Source organism: Astatotilapia calliptera, chromosome 5 (assembly GCF_964374335.1).
Source record: "Astatotilapia calliptera chromosome 5, fAstCal68.1, whole genome shotgun sequence".
Classification (NCBI taxonomy): Eukaryota; Metazoa; Chordata; class Actinopteri; order Cichliformes; family Cichlidae; genus Astatotilapia; species Astatotilapia calliptera.
In genome coordinates, this window is record NC_137426.1 from 3877880 (window position 1) to 3902001 (window position 24122).

Below are 24122 nucleotides of genomic sequence, written 5' to 3' on the forward strand. Positions count from 1 at the left end.
ATATAATTTGCAGCATGGATATTGCATTCAGGGGTAGAACAGTGTGTGTCTTTCAGAAAGGCTAAAAGTCACAGGCTGACAGGAAACAGGCTTGCAGAGAGTTTGCACAAGCAGGAAGTTATTTTAAGCAACAGTATGATCATTGCTTTAACAATGTAACAGATAGCTTTAAGAAGGCCTTAAGATGCTTATGCACACAGTTATTATGTTTAGTAGAGGTTCTTGATTAAAACATTTATTTAGTAAAAGTCATATCCATAGTTTCAGTTCGATTATTACATATACGAGAGTGGTTTCTGTCTCTCTGTCTGGTGAGGGGTCAGGAGCTAGTCGCGAGGTGAAACAGGGTGCAATTGTGGTTAGCACACAGACGCACACACACACACACTCAGTTAGAGAATCATTTATAGGTGAAAGTTTAATCATGTTTTGCTGATGTTGCAAAGAGCAGTTTGTCGCAGAACTGCTGCGAGCATCCGGCAGTGACAGGAAGCACCTGTTGTGAAGATAGGAGACAATTGTTCTTTTAAACTGTGTCAAAAGTCGTTGTGGTTTTGATTTGATCTATGTATAAAATGTGTCTGTGACGTATGAAGGGGCGTCAGTAAACAAACCCTGATGCTATAAAATATCTGTTCATGCTTTGATTGAGTCGAGGACTACTGGCTGTCTGCGTACAGAGTGTCTTCCCACGCGTGTATTCATTAAAATCATCGTTTGACTTCACCCGGCCGGATTGGTGTGGTTATTCTTCGATCACCTCTTGTACCCTTCCTCAATATTGAATCTTAACATTTGGGGGCTTCGTCCGGTTATTGGGGAAGGAGAGTTGGAGGTTTGGACGGAGAAATCCGGGGTCTTGGGTGGTCTGACGGGCAGACGTGAATTCCAGTGGTCTAAGTGAGTGGGCATAAGCCGGCTTATCCAAAAGGTAAGGCACTACCTGTTGAATTATTTCCAAAGTGTGCCAAATTGGATATGATAAAATTTAAGTCTACTCACTGAAATTACTGGTGGATGTCTGTTTTGATTTTGATGAAAAATCTCATGAGTTGATGCAGTTAGAGTTCTGCTAAGAAGAAATGAAAGTAGTTAAGAGTCTGATAAGAAAAGTTTAAATAATGGGTTGAAGTCCCAAAGAAATTGAGTTAGAGTCTCAAGTAGTTGGTAGGGAATTGGTTATTGTGTTGGTTAGAGTCCAAATTTGGTCATAAGAGTGGACCTGAGCGGTCAAATTGGCCACTAGGTTGCACCTGCCTCAGTTATGAAGGATATAAAAAAAACAACAACAGCAATAGAATAATATTAAACACAAAGTGAACCCGTCTTCCTTCATTAAATAGGTTCTTTTAGATGTTAAGGAGGAATTGACTTAACCAGGCTGGCGGAGAATGAAGACAACCGGACACCTGCTGCAGATGGGGAATCAGTGAACTTTTATTGAGACAGAGACAAACTCTCAACGCAGCTCACATCAAGAGATTCCAAATATTTGCTGTGAGGATGGGTATATATTCTCTAAAACTTACAGGAGGGGGTTGTGAGGAAAGTGCTGCATTAGCAGAAAAACAACTCCATAAAAGGAAATCGGCCTTGGGTGTTCTAGTCTCTTCGCTTGCAGATATCTTTCACCTGCAGGATGAGGCGATCGCTTCTTATCGCTCTCAAGGCCAAAGTCGTGAGCACATTTTTATTACACAGTTGCACAGTAACTTTAAAGCTGAACAATATTTAAAGCTGAATAATGTTTAAAGCTGAACAATATTTAAAGCTGAATAATGTTTAAAGCTGAACAATATTTTCTTCAAATCCCCCTTTTGACCCATCTTAAATGGGTCAACACACAAAAATAAGTAACAATCAAAGGAACACAGAGACGTGTCGAAGCCTGGCTCGAAAAACTCCTCGGGTCTTTTCATTTGTCTTTATCTGTCATTGCAGATGAGGAGAAAAGAGTCCAGGCACCACCCTGCCCAGGGGTCGGCTGCAAGCAGTCTCGGTTCCCGACGAAAGCAGTAACAGCTGTCCTGCACACAAGGGTACAACGAGTTAGTGCAACCAGGGTAGTGACACAAAATTAACAGTTCCTGTAACTCAGCAACCAAAAAGCATAAGTAATGATAAAAATGTGGAGAGTACAGAGTATACTATAATAATGAGAGATATAAACGTGAAAATGTAAAAGAATAAATCAACCGTAAAATAAACTCAGAACGGTAACTGCTAAGGACATTCAAAAGTGAATATGGTAAAACTGGAGAGGAAGTGGTGGGCAAGACCCTAGGGGCTACATTTGTCAGATTGGGACTGTCAGAAGGGGGCGAAGCTTTTGAACTTGAAGGTGTCATAAGTGTCGGGGGCCCTTCACAGATCAGGATTATGCCAATGGGAATGAGACCCAGGGCCAGGAAGCAAACAAATACGCAACATCTTTGCCTGCCTGTCATTTCAGGGGGAAAGGGCCAAGACATGTTTACTTAGCTTGGATGTCGTCTAATAGAGGATGATGGGGCACAGAAAGGTGGTCCAGTTCCCCCCACCTCGCCAAGGGCGTGTTCTAGGAGTTAAAGAGCAACAACCTGCAATCTGTACCAAAAAATCTTCATAGTCCCACCGGAAAATCATAAGAGTAATAAACGATTCAGCTCAACAGACAAGTATCATGTTCAGGTTTCTCCAATCATTAAATCACTATTATTGCCACAATTTGCTTTATTCACCCTTTGGGCAATGAGAGAGAGAGCCCCTAATGGCCAGTTAGTGGGCTCTAGGTCAAACTGTCCCCAAATTTGTTATCTGTTATTATTACTTGTTGTCATGTCACTTGTCTGTTTTCTACTGCACCCCTCTCACCAAAGCAAAGCAAACATTAGCAGCACATTGACCGTAGTCAGACATCCTTATTCCATAGGTGCTATAAAACATTTCCTGTAAAAGAATCACAGTTGTCAAGACAGGGTGTGTCTCCCCCAACACTCTCACCAGAATACAGTGTAATAGCATCCCCAACTCCTAACCCATAAACACCGTTTCTTCACACATCCGCCCAGAAATCCTGTAATAGAAAAACATTAAAACTGTAACCCTGTAGGGAAGAAAATGTAAATGGTAACGCTGCGCAGTTACCTCTGTAAGCAACACAAGACACAAAAATGGCATTTACAGGTTCACTCATCCTCGAATATTTTGTCATCCTTCTACTCCTGTAAAAGAAACCCACATAAATTCATCCACCCTTTTATCCTATCTAGGTGGAGGTGGTTAACCTTGAGTCATGGTCAAGTCTTGTCATCTCTTACCAGTCAGTCCGTTTGTTTTTATTCCCAGTCTTTCATCCATTCATCCGTTCTTTGCTGATAGTGAAACCTGTCGTCGCATCTAGTTTCCACACTCAGCAAAATGACGTCATCTCAAAAAGAAACAAGAACTTGAGTTTGGATTACCTCGCCGAATCCTTTTTTAAACAGGGACTCTCGTTTCTAATTGTCCCCACAAGTGTTTCCTCCAGAACCCATTTCAATGCGGAGAAACTCACTTACAACAATTTTCTCGCCGACGTGTAATGCTTGTAATTTCCGATGTGCAGATCTGCTTAAAGAAAAGATTCACAAACAAAAATCAGTAAATATAAAACAAAATAAAATGAAAAATAACAAAAACAAAATGCAGACGCCCGGGTCTTAGGACTTGTCACTGAATATTCTTCCCATCAATAAAAATACCAACCTAAACCTACACAGAGTCAAATCAACACCACCTCAACCTTTTCATATTCATAAACCTATATGTTTTGCGTTCGTGAAACAAAATTGAACCATTAAGTAAGTTGAGCTCTTGAAATGTTTTAATTCTCTTAATTCTGCCAGTTTATTTCAACACTTATTCAATGACTTTTATTCAACTGCTACTTGGTCACTCGACTTTTACCTGTTCAAATTGCCTAGGGTTCAACAAAGTCTAGATCCCCGTTTTCATGAAACTTGAACGGTGTACGATGATTTACTTACAGTAATTTAGAATCATCACTCAACCTAGCTCTACTACTGGCACTGCGTGACTTTTCTCACACTGGAAACCAGAATTTAGTACAGAACTTTAATGCCTCAGGCAATCGCGTTCAAGAGCTGCCCCCCCTTCTCTTCTTCTTTGTCCGTGTGTTCCTCCTTTATTAAATCTCCATCACAATGACGTGGCGCTCTGAAATAAAACTCACACTGTTAATTCCTCGTTTTCACTCTGCACCACTGCTCAGAGTGTTTTCTTTTCTTTTTAGTGTAGAGTAAACAATTAAGTCGAGGCCTTAAGCCCCAGATATCTCGCACGGGCATCATTTTCATAACCAAACCGCTCCGGACTCTGCTCCCCAGACCACACAAATGCCCTCTGGGCTTATTATTATAGCAAATTCTGTATTTGACTTTGTTGTGTGCAGCATTGAGCCTTTGTCAGTAAAGCATTCTTCATTGCAGCAGCTAGAGCATTGTGTGTCACTTCTTAGTAAATTAAATCAACATTTTGATTTTAGTGCATGGGTATGTATCAGTTTTTACTCCCTCAACAAGTGCATAAGTGTTCATGTGTGTGTTTCCCTTCATTCTAAGTAGGCGCATGCAGAAGTGTGTGTTCGTGTGTTGGTATATGTTTGTGTTCATCACCTTCCTGTTCTGTAGTTTAGGTAAACCAGCGGCCTGACGCATGGCCTAGGGTCCTCCCCTCCTCTTTGGGTCTGTTTTCATCCGTTGTTGCAGCTGCCTGCATCTTCCTTACTTTGCTCCACGGCCTTCTGCAGCTCTGCTGTTCGGCTCTTCTCAGAGGTCAGCATCCTTCTGCTCACCGTCCCTTTTCCTCCGGGCTTAATGCGCGTCTCGTCACAGCTCTGTCAGCTGACGCAGCCTGGGAATTTCCCCCGTGTAGTGAAACGGGCTTTAGGTTTAGTGCTCTCCGTCTCTGCTGCATGAGATCACTCTTTTGCAGCACTGTTGACATCCTCAAGTTGTTGTTGTGAGTCCAGCTGCTGTGGCCTTCAGGGGTCAAAGGGTCAAAGATGGTCGCGGAGAGGGCAACGATGGTAGAGGGGAGGGTAGGAGTCCAGGTCAGCTTCGGCTCTCAGAAAAAACAAAAACAAAACAAAACAGGCGAACAGGAAAATGATGTTGTGTTGGCTGTGCTGTGTTGGCTGTGTTATCCCGAGAGGGGAGAAACAACGAGATCTCGTCTCCCCCCTTTTTTGTTTTTGTTTTTTTTTTTTTTTTTTTTTTCACCATATAATCAACTCCTAACCCCTCAAGTTGACAGGACAACACAGGTACGTGTTAAAATTCTTAAGATCCTGTTTAGAAACCTAAAAAGGAATTTCCTATCATTCAGTAGTCATTTGTCTTAAACAATCAACAAAAACATGTCCCAAGTCGACCCTTTTAACCACTAAATTTGTCGTGTCCTCACTTAATCCTCAGACCAGTGTCTTTGTCTTTTAACGTTACGTTGTTGTCCTGCAACCCAAAGCGTTTAATTGTCAGTAATGTATGAACTATATCATTTAAAAACAGGTGTATGTTAAGTGTCGCTACTTTAACCTCGCATGTACGTGCACATGTATGTAAGCTGTTTCTTCATTGCATGTATGGGTGCGTCTGTATATGGGTTACTTTAACTTTTTCTCAAACGAGGCATTTCTCTAACACGCACATGTGTCTGTTCCTCACCCTTCTCATATCTTTCTCTGGTTGTGTGTGGTTTTATTTGTTTCAGTGATTTACCAGGAACATCTTTTCCTTTTCTCCATGTCTTCCGCCAGAGGTTAACACCGGTGAGATTCAGGGACACAGCACCCAGAGCGGTTCAGCAAGAAAAACCCGCCTCAAACTACATTCTCTCTTTTTTGTTTTACCGGGAGGGGTGAGGACAACTCTGGTGTCCAGCCGTGAATTTTAGCCAAAGCTTGGCCTGTCTTCTGCTGCCGTACTCAGGCTTCCAGGTTAAGAAAAAACACCTGTATGAAGACACTAAACATACATTTAGTATTTGTATAAACATAACTGCCTAAATCATTGAACTCTTGAGGAGGGTGTATTTCAGAATCAGAATCAAAATCAAAAACTTTATTGTCATTGTCATGAGACCGACGACATTAAGAATGGTCCCTGATCATTGCATCATCCCTAGTAATATCAAATATAAAAAAACAATAAAATTCAATCAATAAAATAGATAGAATACTTAAAATACTAAGTATTCCCACCGTCATGCTTCAGACCGTGCATAGATTAACACAAGAGTGGCATGGTGGACATTTTGTAGTATTCAGACGTGTTATTGCAGTTGGATAACAGCTGTGTTTGAGTCTATTAGTCCTTGCTCTAATTGCCCTGTACCGTCTGCCTTAGGGCAACAGTTCGAACAGGGAGTGGCCAGGATGTGAGGTGTCTTTTATGATGTTTTGGGCCTTTTTAAAACAGCGGGCGTTGTTTGACTCTTTACTAACTTTAAAACCCCACCATAACAATTTCTCACTGACAAACTTCTATGCATCCATTTAAACATGCGAAGCCAGCACAAAATCACACACATACCCCTACAGCAAAGCTTTAACATAACCACAATGCAACTCCTCCCTTAAACGGGAGAAATCACCCTGAATCAACCAACTCTATATAAAACGTCAAACAAAGATAAACCACAAACATTTCTACACTTCTGTGTCTTCCACGCAGCACAATAGGCAGAAAAACACCGATTACTCACAGTCTACAACAAAAGAAAAACCTGCTCTTTTCACAACTCTCACAGCTAAAGTCAAAACTCTTACCCAGTGCCTCTGAAATAATAAAAAAAATCACCAAATACTCGATTACTCTTTTCACTCGCTCCCTCTCACTCCCTTCTTCCTCATACAGCATACACGCTCGCTCCCGCGGACCCGCTCGGCCCCGCGGGCTCACTCGGCCCCCACCTTTTTTCTCTCACAGAGACAGAGAGAGACCCTTTTCCTTTTTTTTTTTTTTTTTTTTTTACTTCGGTCTATCTGCACAGAGTTTACCTCATCTCTTTCCTTCTATGGGCATGCACACTTCCTGTCTCACACACACAGCCCCTCTCTCAGAGAGAGCAGAAAAGAGTTTTTCCTTTTTTCAACACTCAGGAGAAATTCAACAGACAGTTTATACCACTATTTTACACTTTATTTACACACACCGGTAATTTATGTTCTATTTACACACGGGCCCGCATAGACATATGCCAGAAGAGGTTACCCCTAACTTTTTGACTAATTTAAAAGCATCTTTCAGCTGTTTTCCTCAATGACTCTTTCTGCTTTTTTGCTTCTTTAGGCTGGTGTGTGGAGTTGATGACTGTCTCAACACATGTTAATTGTTCTCCCAATGTGCTAAGAATAACACCGGGACCCCAACCATCATCATTAGTTTCTCGATCTAATTCTCCATCCATTTTACTGTCAATGGAGGAGTGTTCTTTTATTGATTTTAAAGGAGAATTTGGGCCAGCTGGGTTTCTGCCTCTGTTAGGCACTAATCAGCTGGGGCGCTGCTTTAAAGGTGAGTCAGCACTGAAATATCCCTTCAGGTGTTACCAAGCTTCTACCAAACCGGAGTCTGGCGGGTAACCTTGCCTAGAGCTTCCTGATAGGGGTGCTAGTTGGTTGTCACCTTGTTCACACGTCTCATTCACACTTCATACATTACCTGCAGTCACTCATTACCCTCCTTATGTATGTAATAAATGTGTAAAAAAAATTCTATGTGTGGTGTATTATTTTAACCAAAAGAGGAACCTAGTTCCTTTAATTGTGTAATCTGTGAACACGGAGAACCAAACTGTCCTGCCCAGTGTTCCACAGCAAGCATTCAGCGTGTATTTATGTGTGTCCAATATCAAACAGAACATCAAAACATTTAAAACACTAAAATCATCGGGGTTTTAAGAAGAGATCCGTTTTCTCCTATTGATCAAAGGGACCCCTCCTTTGGACTCCAACCAGTACTTCTCCTTTTAAGTTTTAGAGGATCTTTTCTAATAAAGTCCTCTGGGCCTTCCTAACCCTTCTGTAGTTTAGAGAATATTACTAAAAAATATTCTCAAGGCCTTTAACCTTTTAATTTGTTTAGAAAGGCGTTACTAATAAACCCTTTCAAGGTCCCAGACCTGCTGAGGTATGTATCCGACACCGGAGAGCAAACCCGTCGGCTGCAACCGTGGTCAGACCTCAGTTCACTCTTATCTTTATTCACTTATTCACTTATTTCTTATTCACTTATCTCTTATTCACTTGTCTGATTCTCAACAAGCCTTAAGTAAGCCAGACAATTTTGGTTATGAATTACTAGGAGTTTGGACACTAAGTATTTTTATAATGTTCAATATAGCAGAAATAAAAGGTCTGCTTACCTTGTTTTTTGTGTGTACACAGCTTTTGTCCAAACTCCGTTCACTCAGACCACGGCCGATGTCCTCCCTCCCGTTCCAGTTTGACCTGGAGCGGATCCTGTTCGTGACGCCAATTGAAGGATATAAAAAAAACAACAACAGCAATAGAATAATATTAAACACAAAGTGAACCCGTCTTCCTTCATTAAATAGGTTCTTTTAGATGTTAAGGAGGAATTGACTTAACCAGGCTGGCGGAGAATGAAGACAACCGGACACCTGCTGCAGATGGGGAATCAGTGAACTTTTATTGAGACAGAGACAAACTCTCAACGCAGCTCACATCAAGAGATTCCAAATATTTGCTGTGAGGATGGGTATATATTCTCTAAAACTTACAGGAGGGGGTTGTGAGGAAAGTGCTGCATTAGCAGAAAAACAACTCCATAAAAGGAAATCGGCCTTGGGTGTTCTAGTCTCTTCGCTTGCAGATATCTTTCACCTGCAGGATGAGGCGATCGCTTCTTATCGCTCTCAAGGCCAAAGTCGTGAGCACATTTTTATTACACAGTTGCACAGTAACTTTAAAGCTGAACAATATTTAAAGCTGAATAATGTTTAAAGCTGAACAATATTTAAAGCTGAATAATGTTTAAAGCTGAACAATATTTTCTTCAGTTATACACTTGTTTCGGGTGTTGATTGTTGTTTCAAAGTATTATAAATTATTCTAGAACGGCAGTTCGAGTCTGCTAGGAAGCGCAGTTCTCGGAGGTAATGCTCCCTCCTGGCCGAGGACGCTTGGCCCTGACCTATCGGCGAATAGGGTTAGTACGGTTGGCAACCGGGGAGAACTTGGGAACCTCCAAAATAGCTAGGAGTTAGTCTCCTTACCGTTTGCAACGGTATCTGCGCTTTTTTGGACAGGAGAAGTTGGACTTCGGGCGTGTAACTTTAACTTAACACTTCGAGGTAAGCCTTGGCTGTGAAATGCCAAAAATAGAGCTTCAGGTAAAGTTTGGGTTGGTTGACGCTTTTAAATTGAGTTAGGGATTTTAGAAATGAGGCCAGAAACAGTTAAAGTCTTGATACTGGTTAATTGGTCGCAAAAAACTCAGGGAGTTTATCCGCTGGGCGGTTATTTTAAATTTGTCTAAAATTGTGTAGGCGCTAAAGCTGACAGATCTGACAGTAGTTGTAAATATAAGACGTCTTTGTAATAAGAGATCTCTGTGTGAAAGGAGTCTGAGGCAATGCTGCTGCTATTTTTAGACGGTGTGTGTGAGTGAAAATGCAAATGAGTAAGCAGTGAACTGTTTAAGCCACAGTTGGTTTTACAAATACTGCTGCAAACAGTGTTGAGTGTGTGTTTAAAATGCCATTTATGTTTAGTAAAGGACTATAAATAAAGTTTTGAGTTGCCGTAGGGGATGCATAGTAACTGACTGAGTTTGGATGTAGATATATAAATATATTGAGTGCACTGTATATACTTAAGACTAACACATGACTTTCAGTAGTAACTGTTCTCCAGCATTAGCTGCTGGTGGGTTTTATTTTTCAATTTCTTGTGTGTGCGGTGAGAATTAATGGAGGTTTCAATTTTTTGTTTGTTTGTTTTTTACTTGCTTTTTTGATTATGACAAGCATGTCTAAAATACTCTTAGGAAATTGTGTTTTGAGTTATATTCTTCAACTCTAGTCACAGTTTAAGTGTGAATGCGGTGACTAGAAGCTTTGACATGATGAATAAAGGTGTGAGAGGTATTTCTTGGGTGATGTAAAGTAGGACGTTTTAAACTTTGAAAGTGTTTTTAATTTGAGAGAGGCATGAGTGATGTTATAAGAGTTTAGTTTATTTAAAAGGTGTGTGTGAGAGGATTATGAAATCATTGTGTGAATGATGCTACATTTTAGGTCAAAAGTTAGTAGAATTACAGAGGGTTTGTAGATTGTAAATACAAAATAAGTTTGATTAGCCTGGAGAAACAGCAAAGCAGTTTGAGCTGCTCTGAGCAGCTGCGGGCGGTGTGGGTGTAACAGGAAATGGTGTGGGTGACAGGAAGTTTGCATGCCCATATAAGGTGATGTGTGAACAGGGGAAGTCTGAGAGAGAAGTGTGTGTGTAGGCAAAATGCAGAGTGTGTGCATGAAATAAGGGAGTATTGTTTTTTACATCAAGGTTTAGTAGAACTAAAGTAGAACGTCACAAACAAACAAAAGAAAATAAAATGAAGAGAGAAAATAATGTGGTTCCCTGACCGGGAGAGAAAATAACTGACAATTACATTAATGAATAGAAAACACACATACACAAAGTGCCATATGTGAAATTATTCTAGGAAGGAGTCAGAATTGAGATAGCTTATTATAGAGATAGTTTAACATAAGATGCAATGAAGGAAGCAGCTTACATTCCTTTAATTCCCAGAGCCAGTGTGTTCCCTCCCCTGCCCACTTGGGCCCCGTATCAGGCGAGTATGGAAGGCTGGATAGCCCATGACGGGTAAGATCCCACCTCGAAACCCTGGGACAACCTAAGGCAGGCACAGTCACGAATACTCTCGGACCTGACGGGTAAGACCGCTGGGCTAGGGTGGAGGTGGAAAGTGGCAAGTGGAGCCCTACCTTCTGGCTGAGGACAAGGAATGCTGCTATTTAAGGTAGGAAATCAGAATTTGGGTTAGTAAAGTTGGGGAGGAGAAAATTGACTGTTTAAAGGCAAAATTATGAAGGAGTCTGACACACTGTAAAAGCACCATATGCAAATTCACACACACAAACAGGAAATGCATTAAACTTATAAAGACAAGACAAGCTCATGGAGTTTAATGCATAGACACTGATTAAACCTGGCTAAGAACACAAACATAGGCAATGAAGAACAGCTTGCTATTTTGTATGAATGATACAAGGGTGTGAATGCTTAATAAAATACATTTGAGTTTGTAATTGAGGAATAGAATAAGCCATATGACAAAGGGAGTTATGAAAACAAAAAAAGGGATTAAAGTAGTTTTAAAAAAGAGTGACTTAGGAGTGCTCTCGTACTGAGTGATCAACACTAGTGATCACTGTTGGAAGAAATAAAATGATTTTATGAGTTGGGAATGTTTAAACATATGTTTCTGTTGTTACAGCTTCTTGAGAGATGATTCAGTATGCAAATTAGCTGGAGTGTGTGGTGACGAAAGAACTTCCTGAGTGTGTGTGTGACTGTGACTTTCAGGAAGAGGAAGCATAGCAGAGACGAGAAGTGCAGATTGGGGTAGGAAATTTATAGTTTAGTGATTATATGATGTCGTAAGGGGGTTTTATGCTGAATTGAAGTATGTTATAGAGCATAAGGGGGTGATTTTTGTGTGCAAATTGAGTGGTTTTAATGAGACTTTTGGTGTATTGAGGAGGTGAAATTATGTGGTGGCAAGATTTGTGTGTTTAAGGTTGTTGTGGTGATGGGTTGATTCTGTCAGGTAGGTTGTTGTTGTTATTTTTGTTTTTAATAGAGGGAGTTTTAGGAAACATGGACATGTCTAAAATTGGGCCCATTATTTTGTAACAGTGCACTTAAAGACAACCTGTCAGGTGATTTTGTTTTGTTCTTATGAGCTAACAATCAGCTCTATTTTTCATTTCTGTTTTAAGCAGGCCTGCAACAGTGAATAACGGCGCTGAAAATTCTCGGGAGGAGCAAATATAAGGGGGCTTCCCAGATTACAATTGGCTGAGGAGAAAGCTACCTGGGGACTATTCAGGTCGTAAGTCCCTGTAAAAAGGATTTTATGCGAGTCAATCCAGTCCAAAAGTATAAAGAAATATTTTCCTATGGAAAATAAAAAATGACGGAGCTCATTTTGCTGAGGGTGGAGTATCTGACCGTGCGGGAAGCTCCACTATCAGCAAATATATGGTGTGACTGCATGTGAGTGAATGTGAGACTGTATGTGAGTGAGGATGAATAAATGTGGATAAACAATTTGCTTTTACCAGAAAAATTTCTGTTTTGTTTTGTTGATTGGGGTTAGATTATGGGATTATAGTATATTGTTGGGAGAATGCCAAATGCTAAAGGGGAAATATTTTTTGATGTAACTCAGTTATCATTGTTTGAAGAAGCACATGACTGATAACTGTTCTGTTTTAAGTTTATTTTTATGACATAGATTGGATCATGAGTGGGGAAAACTGAGCAGTTTTAAGTTTTGTATAGTATCTTGACACATGAAATGTATCAAGATAAAGGGGGGTTTAGGGTTTAATAATTTAATTGTTTAATAATTTAGGATCATTTTAGGACCTTTTGGGTTTTTGATCATTTGGATATGGTAAAACTGAAACTGTTATTTTTAAGTTAAGGTTAAAGGATTAAAAGTGAACTTGTCACGGTTTGCGAGGCAAGCCGTGTGGAGTTGTAGAAAAGGACCCAACGGTGGGCACAAAACAGCACTGGTGGAAAAACAAGAAACCGGAAACCTAAACTGGGTAAGCTAATAAAACAAACCAGAAACGAGGATGCAGGGAGGTCCGGGGAAATACACCCAGAGAACATAGGGAGATTACACACAGGTGGGAAACACAGGTGACACTGATAAACATAACGAGACAGGGCAGGAGTGAACACAACATTACGCATACTGACGAGAGACTGTCAAAGTAAAACAGGAAGTACACAGAGGTTCAGACAGGAGGAGAGAAAGCACGGGGAGAACACAGACATAACAGGCTGGGGGGAAACATGGAATAAACACAAAGAGAGACGAGAGCTCATAAATACACAGAGGGGCACAAGGGGGTAAGAGCCACAAAGGGAAAAAACACTTAGGGAACACCACAACAGGACACCTCAGAAAACCTGGCCTAAATAAGGAGCGAAAATACAAGGAACCAAGAATACTGGGCCAACATGGCCCAGGACCATGACAGAACTGAATCCTGTTTAGAAGATACAATGCCGGTTTTTCAAAGCTGTGAATAAATCTTAGAGGGAAAATTAGTGAGGGTTGAAGGAGTAGAACAGGTTTGATTTTTTGATTTTTAGAAGAAGTGGTTATAATGTAGGCTTACACATACAGATATTACATAGGTTTATCTTTAGGATAAAGGGGGAGCTTATACGGAGAAATGATTTTTATACATATTGCATTTTGTGCTTTTAAAGGAGTTGTGGCTCAAATTTGTCTCTGGAGGGTCACGAGCCTTTGGCTAGCGCTATGATTAGCCAATCTACTGTGAGGGTAATATGAGTACATGAAGGATTGCACACGCTTACAGACACAGAGTTAAGAAACACACATGACAGTATTGATTCCAGGCAAAAGGCCTTAAATTCATTTAGCTTTTAACTGAACTTAAAGAAGGACCAAAGAGGAAGGAAAGCATATATTTTGGTTAAGTCTGATAAACTAGAATTAGGAGGTATTGTTACATTAAAAGGAGCAAAATGAAATAAAAAGGCTATACCAAAATGGGTTATAACATAGGAAATGTGAGGTTAAAATGAAGTTAACACATAGGAGTTGTTTCAAGGCAGCATTTACCTATGATGAAATGTATACAGGAGTAATTGCTTATATGCTTAAACTTAATTGATTAAAGTGGTTGTTTTCTTTTAGAGTAGAGGAACTTGCAGCAGCGACAATTTGTGCACAGGAGGTTGATGATCAGATAAGGGAAAATAGAGCGAGCAACCGGACGTGAAAGCAGGGCTCAAAGAGTTTTAAAGGGATGAGTAACGTTGAAGAGTATACATAAATACAAGTCAATAAGTTAAGAAGATAATTAGGATCAGGCTTTTGATTAAAGAGTCTCAGATAGGATAAGTTAGGGAGATGCAAGAAAAGGTGTTTTGTTTCCTTTGCAGAAGACCACAGGAGGGGCGAGGATCCTGGAGATCTCGAGGTTCGAGACCACCAGAGAAGGGTCTGCGTGAGGACACAATGTATTGTGACCTCTGGTTTTCCAGAGGTCAAAAGGGGGAGTGTCGAGGAGGGAAATTATTTTACTGCTATTGGTAAATAATTGTCATTGCATTAATAATATAATTTGCAGCATGGATATTGCATTCAGGGGTAGAACAGTGTGTGTCTTTCAGAAAGGCTAAAAGTCACAGGCTGACAGGAAACAGGCTTGCAGAGAGTTTGCACAAGCAGGAAGTTATTTTAAGCAACAGTATGATCATTGCTTTAACAATGTAACAGATAGCTTTAAGAAGGCCTTAAGATGCTTATGCACACAGTTATTATGTTTAGTAGAGGTTCTTGATTAAAACATTTATTTAGTAAAAGTCATATCCATAGTTTCAGTTCGATTATTACATATACGAGAGTGGTTTCTGTCTCTCTGTCTGGTGAGGGGTCAGGAGCTAGTCGCGAGGTGAAACAGGGTGCAATTGTGGTTAGCACACAGACGCACACACACACACACTCAGTTAGAGAATCATTTATAGGTGAAAGTTTAATCATGTTTTGCTGATGTTGCAAAGAGCAGTTTGTCGCAGAACTGCTGCGAGCATCCGGCAGTGACAGGAAGCACCTGTTGTGAAGATAGGAGACAATTGTTCTTTTAAACTGTGTCAAAAGTCGTTGTGGTTTTGATTTGATCTATGTATAAAATGTGTCTGTGACGTATGAAGGGGCGTCAGTAAACAAACCCTGATGCTATAAAATATCTGTTCATGCTTTGATTGAGTCGAGGACTACTGGCTGTCTGCGTACAGAGTGTCTTCCCACGCGTGTATTCATTAAAATCATCGTTTGACTTCACCCGGCCGGATTGGTGTGGTTATTCTTCGATCACCTCTTGTACCCTTCCTCAATATTGAATCTTAACAACACATTGATGTTTCCCCGCTGGCCTCTGGGCAGCCAGAAATAAAAAGACAAGGCTTAAGGTTTTAACAAGGTTGGAAAAAAACAAGTCTGAACCTGGTTCTCTTTGGGGGAGAAACAGATTAGGCCTGTGGACCCTGCAGGTCCATGTTAGTGGGGAGAAACAACATCACAGAAGGAACGATTGTTGGTGCTCGGTCACTTCACACAGGTTGGATGCACAGAGCTGGAAGAAAAGGGCTTGAAAGGGTCTTTAGTTCAGTTATGTGGATGGATGCAGTCAGGTGAGGAGGACACAGAAAGAATGAGGATTACACTTCGAAAAGCTCATTCAGATGGGAGGAGGGGGGCACGCATGAGAGTATTTTTTCAAAACTTCAGTCTTAGAGCTCATATTGGTTTGAATTTGATCAACTACATGTGAAAATGTGTGAAAATGGTAGAAAACCAGCAGAAATTCAGAAATGTAATCATCACTGAGCTGCATTCTGAGTGTGTTTGTAATGTCAGTCGCAGGTTGCACAGAATTCAGAGTCCAAATAACATGTTTCATACATGAGACAAAGAAAAGACTGCTGTGGATTTTTGTTCTGCCAGATTTTGGTTTTGCAAATAAAAATAAATATCTGAGCTGCTGGAAGCTTTGAAAAATGCCAAGTTTAAAACAGATTTGCAGAAACCAAACGAACGCTTGAGCTTCTCCTCACATCCTTTAATGCTGGCTAAATTTGTTTGTGCTGTTGTCGCTTTCTTTTGACAGCCAAAGTTGTGAGCTCATCAGGAAACTGTCTGCACTGGTTTAAGATCAATTGAGAAGTAGGGTCATTTTCCTCACAGGTGCAATCAAAGTATAGAGGGCGTTGCCCCTGCTGGTCATTAGCAGGAATACAGCTTTGAGGCTCTTCCACACCAGCTTCATTATTCAGACCTGAAGGCGGGCATTATGAAGTCTGCGATGAGGACGTAGGTGAGCTGTTTGTGAATATGCAGATGGAATCAGGAAAGAAGAGTCACGAGTGAGAAACACTCACTGTCTTCGTTTGCTAAAGTGACTCATAGGTCTGCATATATTTATTAGCTGCACTCCTGCCCTGACGGCATTACTACAGCGCCGCTGCACTCACAAAGGGTGAAGAGTGAGGTCACAGTTAAATGCACAAATGGATTTTATAATTAAGCAGATGTAAACAGATGGAGGATGTTAGCGTCTGAAAAGTGTGAAACTATGTTTCTGTGTTTCACTTCCTCTGTGACATCCTTGAATGTCAAGAACTTTGACCGAAGACACGAGAGAAAATCAATCTTTATTCCGCGGGCACCGCCATGACTCGGTTGCCATGGAAATAGTCTATTTATATCAAAGGACTGTTGGTAGAGCAGCTCTCGGATGTCATGAAAAGTCCTTGTGAGGACATGATAGAGGAGACAGTGTCTCAGAGTCTCCTGAAACCTCTGGCTAGGACGAGATGCACACTCAGCCTTTGTGGGAATAAATAAATTACACATTTTCCAAGAATCAGAGCGTTAATTCACTCCAGGCTAAGAGGAGAGTTTAGCTGAGTAGTCAGAACTTTAAATGCATGAGGATAAAACCGACAAAAAACTCTGCTGGGCTGAATGAATAAAATATTAGCAGCTAGACTTTCTTAAATTTCCTTTTATTGGCATCTGAGACATACTCAGTAGATTCTAAAAAATGAATAAAAATGTAATACTCCTTGCACAACAGAGAAAATATGATGATATTAAGTCTCTTTATCTGGTTTTATGGGATATAAACAGAAGGTTTAATGTTTCCCTGATTCACTGAGTGCAACTTGGCAAACCAGCACCAAGAAATATTTGCAGAATAACCTGTGAGCTTTAAGTTTTTTGCTTTGTTCTCATTGATGTAAAGACAAGTACTGGATAAACGTGCCACTGTAGAAATGATACCCTAATTTCATTTCATGGAAGAGAAGGGTTTACCAGCTTGTTTCTGGATTTTAGGTTTTGAAAATCGAGCGTGAGCGTTTTGGCCGTCACCATGTTGGTCTTTCCGAAGCAAAGGTTGGACGACCTGTAACCTGCATCATAATATTTGTCTGATAATTGCACTAAAATGCTCCAACAAGGCGTTGAGGTCCAGTTCAGTGACTTGAATTTGAGAAGGTGGAGCCAGCACAGCTAACAGCTGCAGGTGTAAGCACGAGTCAGTCAAAGCAGCCACATTATGAATGAAGACAAACGTCCACAGAGGCCAAAACAATTTTAGCATCAGGCTGTAAACATTTTATTTCTGCTGTAAAGTCGGAGTCTGTGGGGACTGACTCACGTTCATAGTCAGCCTCAAATGGACATTCAGAAGAACGGCAGGTTGTTTGTTTGTTTACACATTTGCATTGGTTTCATTTTTCAGCCGCTTGATTGGAAATCAAGGTGATTATGTACAGAAACATTCATGTGTGTTTTTAGAAGTCGCTGCCAATCGACCCACTTTGTTTTTTAACCAAAACAAGGTGTTAAATGTATTTTCTAATCTCACCTTTTATAGGCTTGAATCAGGAAATGTAAATGAACCTTGTTCAGTCAGGGTCAGTCGCTATATTTATCAGCATGGCTCTGTTCCACACAGACACAGAACAGAGAAGGCATCATTGGCGGTAGAGTTTTACACCGATTAAGTCAGAAAGAGAAAAACAAGTGGGAGGAGGTGGGTTGCAAAGCAGCTTACAGTAGCATTTCAGGTATGGGAAGGTTAAAGCAGCCTGAACAACCCGCCCTTTCTGTGATTTGCTAATTTGCTCTTCAAATCAATTCCAAATTAAAGTCGCCACTCTGCAGTCATCATGAAATGCTTCGGGACTTATTTTTGGGGGCATTTCCTAAAATAGGTGTAATTTCAGTGCTCTATGGGACACAAAACAGGTTAAAACTTTCCCTGGAAGTTGAATTTCTACCATCAGAGTTCTCTCAGAGAGCTCAGGAGTCTTTGGTGCCGGGTGTTTCTCTTTGATAACGGCCCTGGTATCAGCTTAAATATGACGAGGTGAATGCTAGCGGACAGTTATCAGGCACAATTTGACTTCGCTCTGCTCTATGTTTTTAAAAATATCTGCATGCACCTGCACCCCCCACTTCATCTAGTGCATATCTTTATTTTCCTTCCTTCCTAGTTTAAAGCAGAAATATCAGAGCTAAAACGAACAAAAACAATCTGGTTGCACAAAAAGAGAAAAAAACGTCCTCACCCTCCCTCATTTCTCCACACTGAGTGGTCAGAGGTCAAAGTTCAGACACAGCACAGCATTCTCACAGCTGTTTGGGATTCAGAACGATGCTCAAGGACACTTCAGCAGCACACAGGGTTGTGACCCTGATTTGATTCTCATTAATCACAACACGTCCCGGCGCCTCAGAAAAAATCCACCGCAGGTCGCTGTGACAACAAGCTCCTGGTTAAAACAGAAATGTAAGCGTTCTGAAAGGTCCTTCCTTCTGCAGGCTGCGGCTCGATGTTTCCCTTTATGTACAAATGTGACAAACAACAGTAGCATTTCACTCTGAGACTCAATGAATGTACAAACTAATACTGTAACGCTGGAGCTGGTGCATCGCGGCAGAGTCGCCCAATCTCATGATCTCTGTCGTTCACACGCGAGCCAGTTTGGTGTAAACAGTCACATGACTTCAGTATAAAGTACTTTTTTTTTCTTCTTCTCTGAAACATGCAGAGGTAATAGATGTATATTTGATTAGATAAAGTGATATTTCACACCGGTGGAAAGTTCTTTGGACGATCTTCAGTGTCAGTCAGCTTCCATGAAGCTGAAATGATAAAGGATTCATGTTGTTTTTGCCTGATTTGATGGATCTTTGATTGAGATATATACACATAGGCTTTAAAGTCAGATAACTCCAAGGCATTGTCCTCTAAATAACAAATGAAATGCCTTTATGCTCACAGCATGGTCATGTTTAATCTAAAGAAAGTTCCTATCATGACCAAACCATGAGAATAAAAACGTTTTAAGAGAGTTTAATTTTGGAGCCTTAAAACAGGGATGTCAAACGTACCAAACAACAAGAGCCAGAACTGGCCCGTCAAAGGTCCAGCCCGGCGTGCTTTGCAGAGAAGAAGGGCTCAAATTTAACTTTTCATTAAGTAAGAATCACAAGACTCCAAACTGTTATTGTCTCCTGAGCCTGAGGTCCTACTGACAAAGGCTTGAACCTCAGGCTGCCACATCCCAATAAAAGTAACAGAAAAAGCATTAAATAACAGAAAAGTTTGTTTTTTCTTTATAGATGAACCATATCAAATATCATTTGTCTCCATTAAAGAGAAATCAGAAATTATCTGTGATATAACAGAAAATTTCTCTTTTCTTAAATCAGGAAACAAAGTCTGGCTAATGTCAGTACTTTTTTGTGATTTTATGGATCCATTTCTTATAGTGTGGATTAAAGCCTGAGTGGACATGCTGATGGGATTCTTTGAGTTATCACTGCACTTTTCTCTGAGTTTATTACATTCAAATGAGTTTGACGTTCCTGCTTTAAAAGAAGTAAACATGGAAACCATCTGAGGTCACGTTGCCTCGAATCGTGTCAGCAGCAACATTTTCAGACGTTACATAAAAAGTAGAAATAAAAGAGTGAGCGATGCCCCCGAGGCGGCCTCTGTTTACAGCTGACTGTTCAGTAATTTAGATTTAAAAAAATAAACATTTCTGTCCAAGTGAAATATCGCTTTATGAAAGCAGAATGAAGGGATGCATATTAAGGTCTAAGAAGTGTACAAAAACTATGAAAAATATTATGTGGCCTGAGAAAGAAGTTTTGTGTTTGTCTGTGAGTCTTTTGCAATGAATATATGACAATGAAAGTAAAGTTTAGTACAAAATATAGCAAAAAAAAAAAAAAAAAGAATTTAAAGGGATATATCACTTTGATTTTAAGGTGGAATTTTAGTTATGTTATATTATAAATTAATGGAAACGTTTATAGATTACAGATTATTATAAATAGCAGAAAGTAAAATAAATAAACTCTCTGTTGATATTTGAGTCTTATAATGATTGTATTACTTGAGAAAGGTGACATAGCCCTTTAACCTGAGCGAAAACCAGGGTTACAGAGACTGTTACAGAGCAGGCGGTGTGTGAGATAATGCTGGTTTATTACTCCAAGTATAAAATAGTCACATTTATTGTTATATTCATGAATTTAAGAGAACTACATTTATCTCTTCACTCTTGGTGCTAAGTTGCAAATATCTGTGTAAAAATCATCTTAAAGTTGTTTACTTGTTACAAAAGAAGAACAGAGCTCTGTCTTCATGAAAACCTGGTCAAATAAATCTCGATATTACTCGACTCAGTAGCTCCTCCTGTATTTTCTGTGAACTTTACTTATCAGAAGGCCAGACGCATAAAAGTTGCACAATCAGACTGTTCTGGATTGAGCACTCCGCTTTCTTTGAGCAAACTTTGCAGCACCACCATTTCAGAGTTGATGGTCTCATTACAGTTTTCATTAGATGTTTCTCAGTGAGATCAACAAATTGCTGTTCTTCATTGGTGTTTACTTACCTGCCAAAATAACTCGAGAATTTACAGAGAATTTAAATGCAAAGGTTGAATTACGGAAGCGCCTACAGTTAAAGACCAGAGTGCAAATTATGCTTGTGTACATGCATGAAATTTCACAGTAATTAAGACTTTAGAGAGCGGGACCGTGCATGCACAGAGCTTTATAAGCTGTGTACAGACACAGATTTTGTCACAGACTTTTATGAATGTGGCTCAGGAATCTGTTTGCTGTTTTCCTTTTCTCTAGTTTCTCCAGTTTGTGGAAATTCAGAAACAGCAGGAAATCATCCTTTTATGATGCTTGTTTTCCCTTTAACTTCAACCAGCGGTCATTAAGAGGGAGCCATTCGAATTACAGGGTAGTTATGATGCTTTAGTTGCCCCCAAAACAGGCCTGAGCTCCTGATAAAGCAACCATCTTCAACCAGATCAGGATAATTAAAGGCTGGTTTTATTTGTAACAGCATTCATGTGATGTATTCTGTGTGAACCTGGTGTCTCACAAATGTTTCTCAGTGTTTCCTTTTTAACTTTAGTCCTACATAAAATGCTGCTAACTGTTGTATGTTTTTCCAAGTTTGAATCCTTGCAAAGGATCGTTACTGCAGGTAATTACTGTAGAGGATTCAGATGCTCTTTAAAATATACATCAGCTTCTTTCTGTCTAAAGAGGAAGTTTTAAGGACTTTGTATGATTTTTACAAGAAACCAAACCTCAGTCCCACAAAGAGTGAAGAGGATTTTCTTACCTTTGTTTTTTTTTTTTAATTTCATCCAATAATAAATATTAGATTGCATATTTGCTGATATTATCGTCCCGCCTAAGAACAATCTAAATTGCTCGAGCTGCACAGACACCTGTTTTGCTCACTGATGTATTGAATGAAGAGCACAGAGGATTTTGTACAGTCTCAAACCGAGTTGTGTTGTTAAAGCTCTACCATGACCAGTGTTTATTAGTGAGAGTTGTTCATTACCATTTTATAAATCTTAAAAATTCTGAAATCCTGATTCACGACTTTCTGTGAATGCGTTTGAATGTAACAGTTTCAAATGTAACTGATTTCAGCAAATATATTCTCACTCCAGCGATAACTACAAATATATCTGCCATCTCCTGTTTTTGCTCTTCACTTGGTTTTAAAAGACGCTGCGTTGTGCGCTTCAGGAGGCCAGTGAATCTGCATGTTATTAATGTGTGACGCTCTAAAGGTCCGATGCCTTGTTCCTGTACATACTGAAGAGCCATGTCCTGTATGTAACGACGATGCTGGTTTTTAAGTCTGATTTTGTTAACGTGACCAATAAAATTGCTGTTGTTTTTAATGCAGGCTGCTGCTCTCTGTGTTTATTTAGCAGTTCAACTTCTGCTGGACCTTATTTGCATTTCATCAGGTTCAGAGGTGAGACAAACATCCTGCACATTAAGCTCCCACGCTGTGGCAGCAGTGCAACCTGGTGTTACTGCACAATCAGAGGGAGGCTTCCTCTGTCTCCGGGTTAAACTTAGAAAACTTTTTCCAACTTCAATTCAACTTATTTAAATCAAACATAACAACAACCTTACACACTGGTGAGTATCAGATATAGACTGTATGTGAAAGATGGATGAAGACACCATGACGCATCCACACGGTTTGTGAAATCCTGTCTTGGATGTTTTGTCAGTTACTATCACATAGTTCTGAAATCAGACCTGATGAGGGCTTGAGCTGTCCCTGAGTAAGAGTAAACCCCGCTTTCTACTCGTTTTTTACTTTAAGACCATGATTTGCTAAATTTGCATGATTGCATTCAATAGGATAGGACAGAAGAAACGATAGGAAAATCTGAAAAGCCCCCTGCTGACCATCAGAAAGAATCTCAGTTTAAGGCAGCTATGCACCAGCTTCACTTTTCTAACCTGGAAGCTGTGGCCAAGGCTGTTTAATAGTCACGGATTAATAAAATCCCCAAATTTTACTGACTAAAACTGAGGTATGAGATGAATGAGCTGAGGTGAAGCCTGGCAGACAGCTATCAGCTAGCTGCCTGTGTGAGCATGTGCAGTGCAAACGTTCAAGTCCTTATAAAATTCAAATGGGTGGCTGACTTGTTAAGAATGTCAAAATAAAATAATTGTGACTCATACAGTTGTCAGGTTGTTAGAAAATAGTTATAGACACTGAAGCACTTTTATGAACCTGATTATTTCTGCTGTAGGGTTCGATGTTTTAATATGGGAGTTTGCTGGGACTGACCTGCTTTTACAGCCAGCCTCCAGTGGCCTCCTCTGCAGTTTCTGTTTCTCTGTCTTGGCTTAACTTTACACCTTTGAAGGTTGCAGCTTTTTAAAGACCCACACATCATCATCATCATCATCATCATCATAGTATAAACAGTATCACAAATGGTGGAGGCTTCATATCAGCTCTCTGGGAAAAGCTGCAAAAAATATTTTTTGTTAATCGTTACTCATCTCACAAAAGGATATGACATCATGCAGATAAACCCTGGCTATATAAAAAACAAAATAGAAGGCCTTAAGGGAACCAGTATAAACTTGAATTGTGTTATTGCTGTAAAGCTATGCAATCAACATCTACACTGTACGGTAAGTAAGCAATAGGAGCTTAACTGAAACGCCTGCAGATCTAACCACTGCAGTGGATTTTATATTTAAACTCCGCCCTTCAAGTGTCCGAGTGTCCCGGCTGAGCTGGTTGTGGCTTATTTTTAGATTTTTAAAAACTGACTTTGCTCTTTAGCATTAAATTCTATGTTCTAGTCTGTCTCCAGGACTCTGTCTCATTGTTATTACTGTCAGTCTTTAAACTGAGTTCTTTTTTCTTAAAGCTGCATGACGTCTTTTTATGTCTCCTCTTGTTTTTGTTTCTTGTCCCTTTTATTTATGCTCTTGAGTCAGATAGATCCCCAGTCAGCATGACTCATAAATGTCACAGATTACTGTTTTCCACAAGACAAAATGAGAACCTTGCCTATCTTTCTACCCACACAGGAGCATTAGTAAAGACCCCCTGACGATCTAAAGGTAAGTATGCCTCACACAGAACCTCTCATTAAATTTAATAGGAGAAACATCAGATGAATCTGACTGAGCTGTGTTTTGATTTTCAGACACTGATTTATGTCCCTGTCACTCCCACTCACTCTTTTTTTACTGTCCTCTTCTGGCTGCCATTTACATCCTAACAAAGCAAAACATAAAGGCTGTTTATGTGGTGTTAAACTAAAACTATAACTTTTAAAATATCCTGAAATAAATGGGAACAGACTGTTCTTTTTATGAATTTTAAAGAGGAGGAAGTCAAAGCATGGAGGAAACTGTGTGCTGACA

The 24122-nt window shown here is 40.0% G+C and overlaps 1 protein-coding gene and 1 long non-coding RNA gene across 3 annotated transcripts in view; one reads left to right on the forward strand and one right to left on the reverse strand.

Annotated features, from left to right (window-relative positions):
• Positions 1–22115, forward strand: part of tmem74b (transmembrane protein 74B) — a 35075-nt gene extending 12960 nt beyond the window's left edge. For both annotated transcript variants that reach the window (XM_080301562.1, XM_080301563.1), the window contains one exon: positions 21033–22115. The gene's annotated coding sequence lies outside the window, so the exon portion shown is untranslated. The remainder of the gene's footprint in view (positions 1–21032) is intronic.
• Positions 1414–9056, reverse strand: LOC145428822 (uncharacterized). Its single transcript, XR_013909143.1, has 2 exons — positions 8633–9056; positions 1414–8503 (listed from the first exon to the last, which is right to left on the reverse strand). It is a non-coding gene; the product is annotated as an uncharacterized LOC145428822 (long non-coding RNA).
• Positions 22116–24122: the final 2007 nt, after the last annotated feature.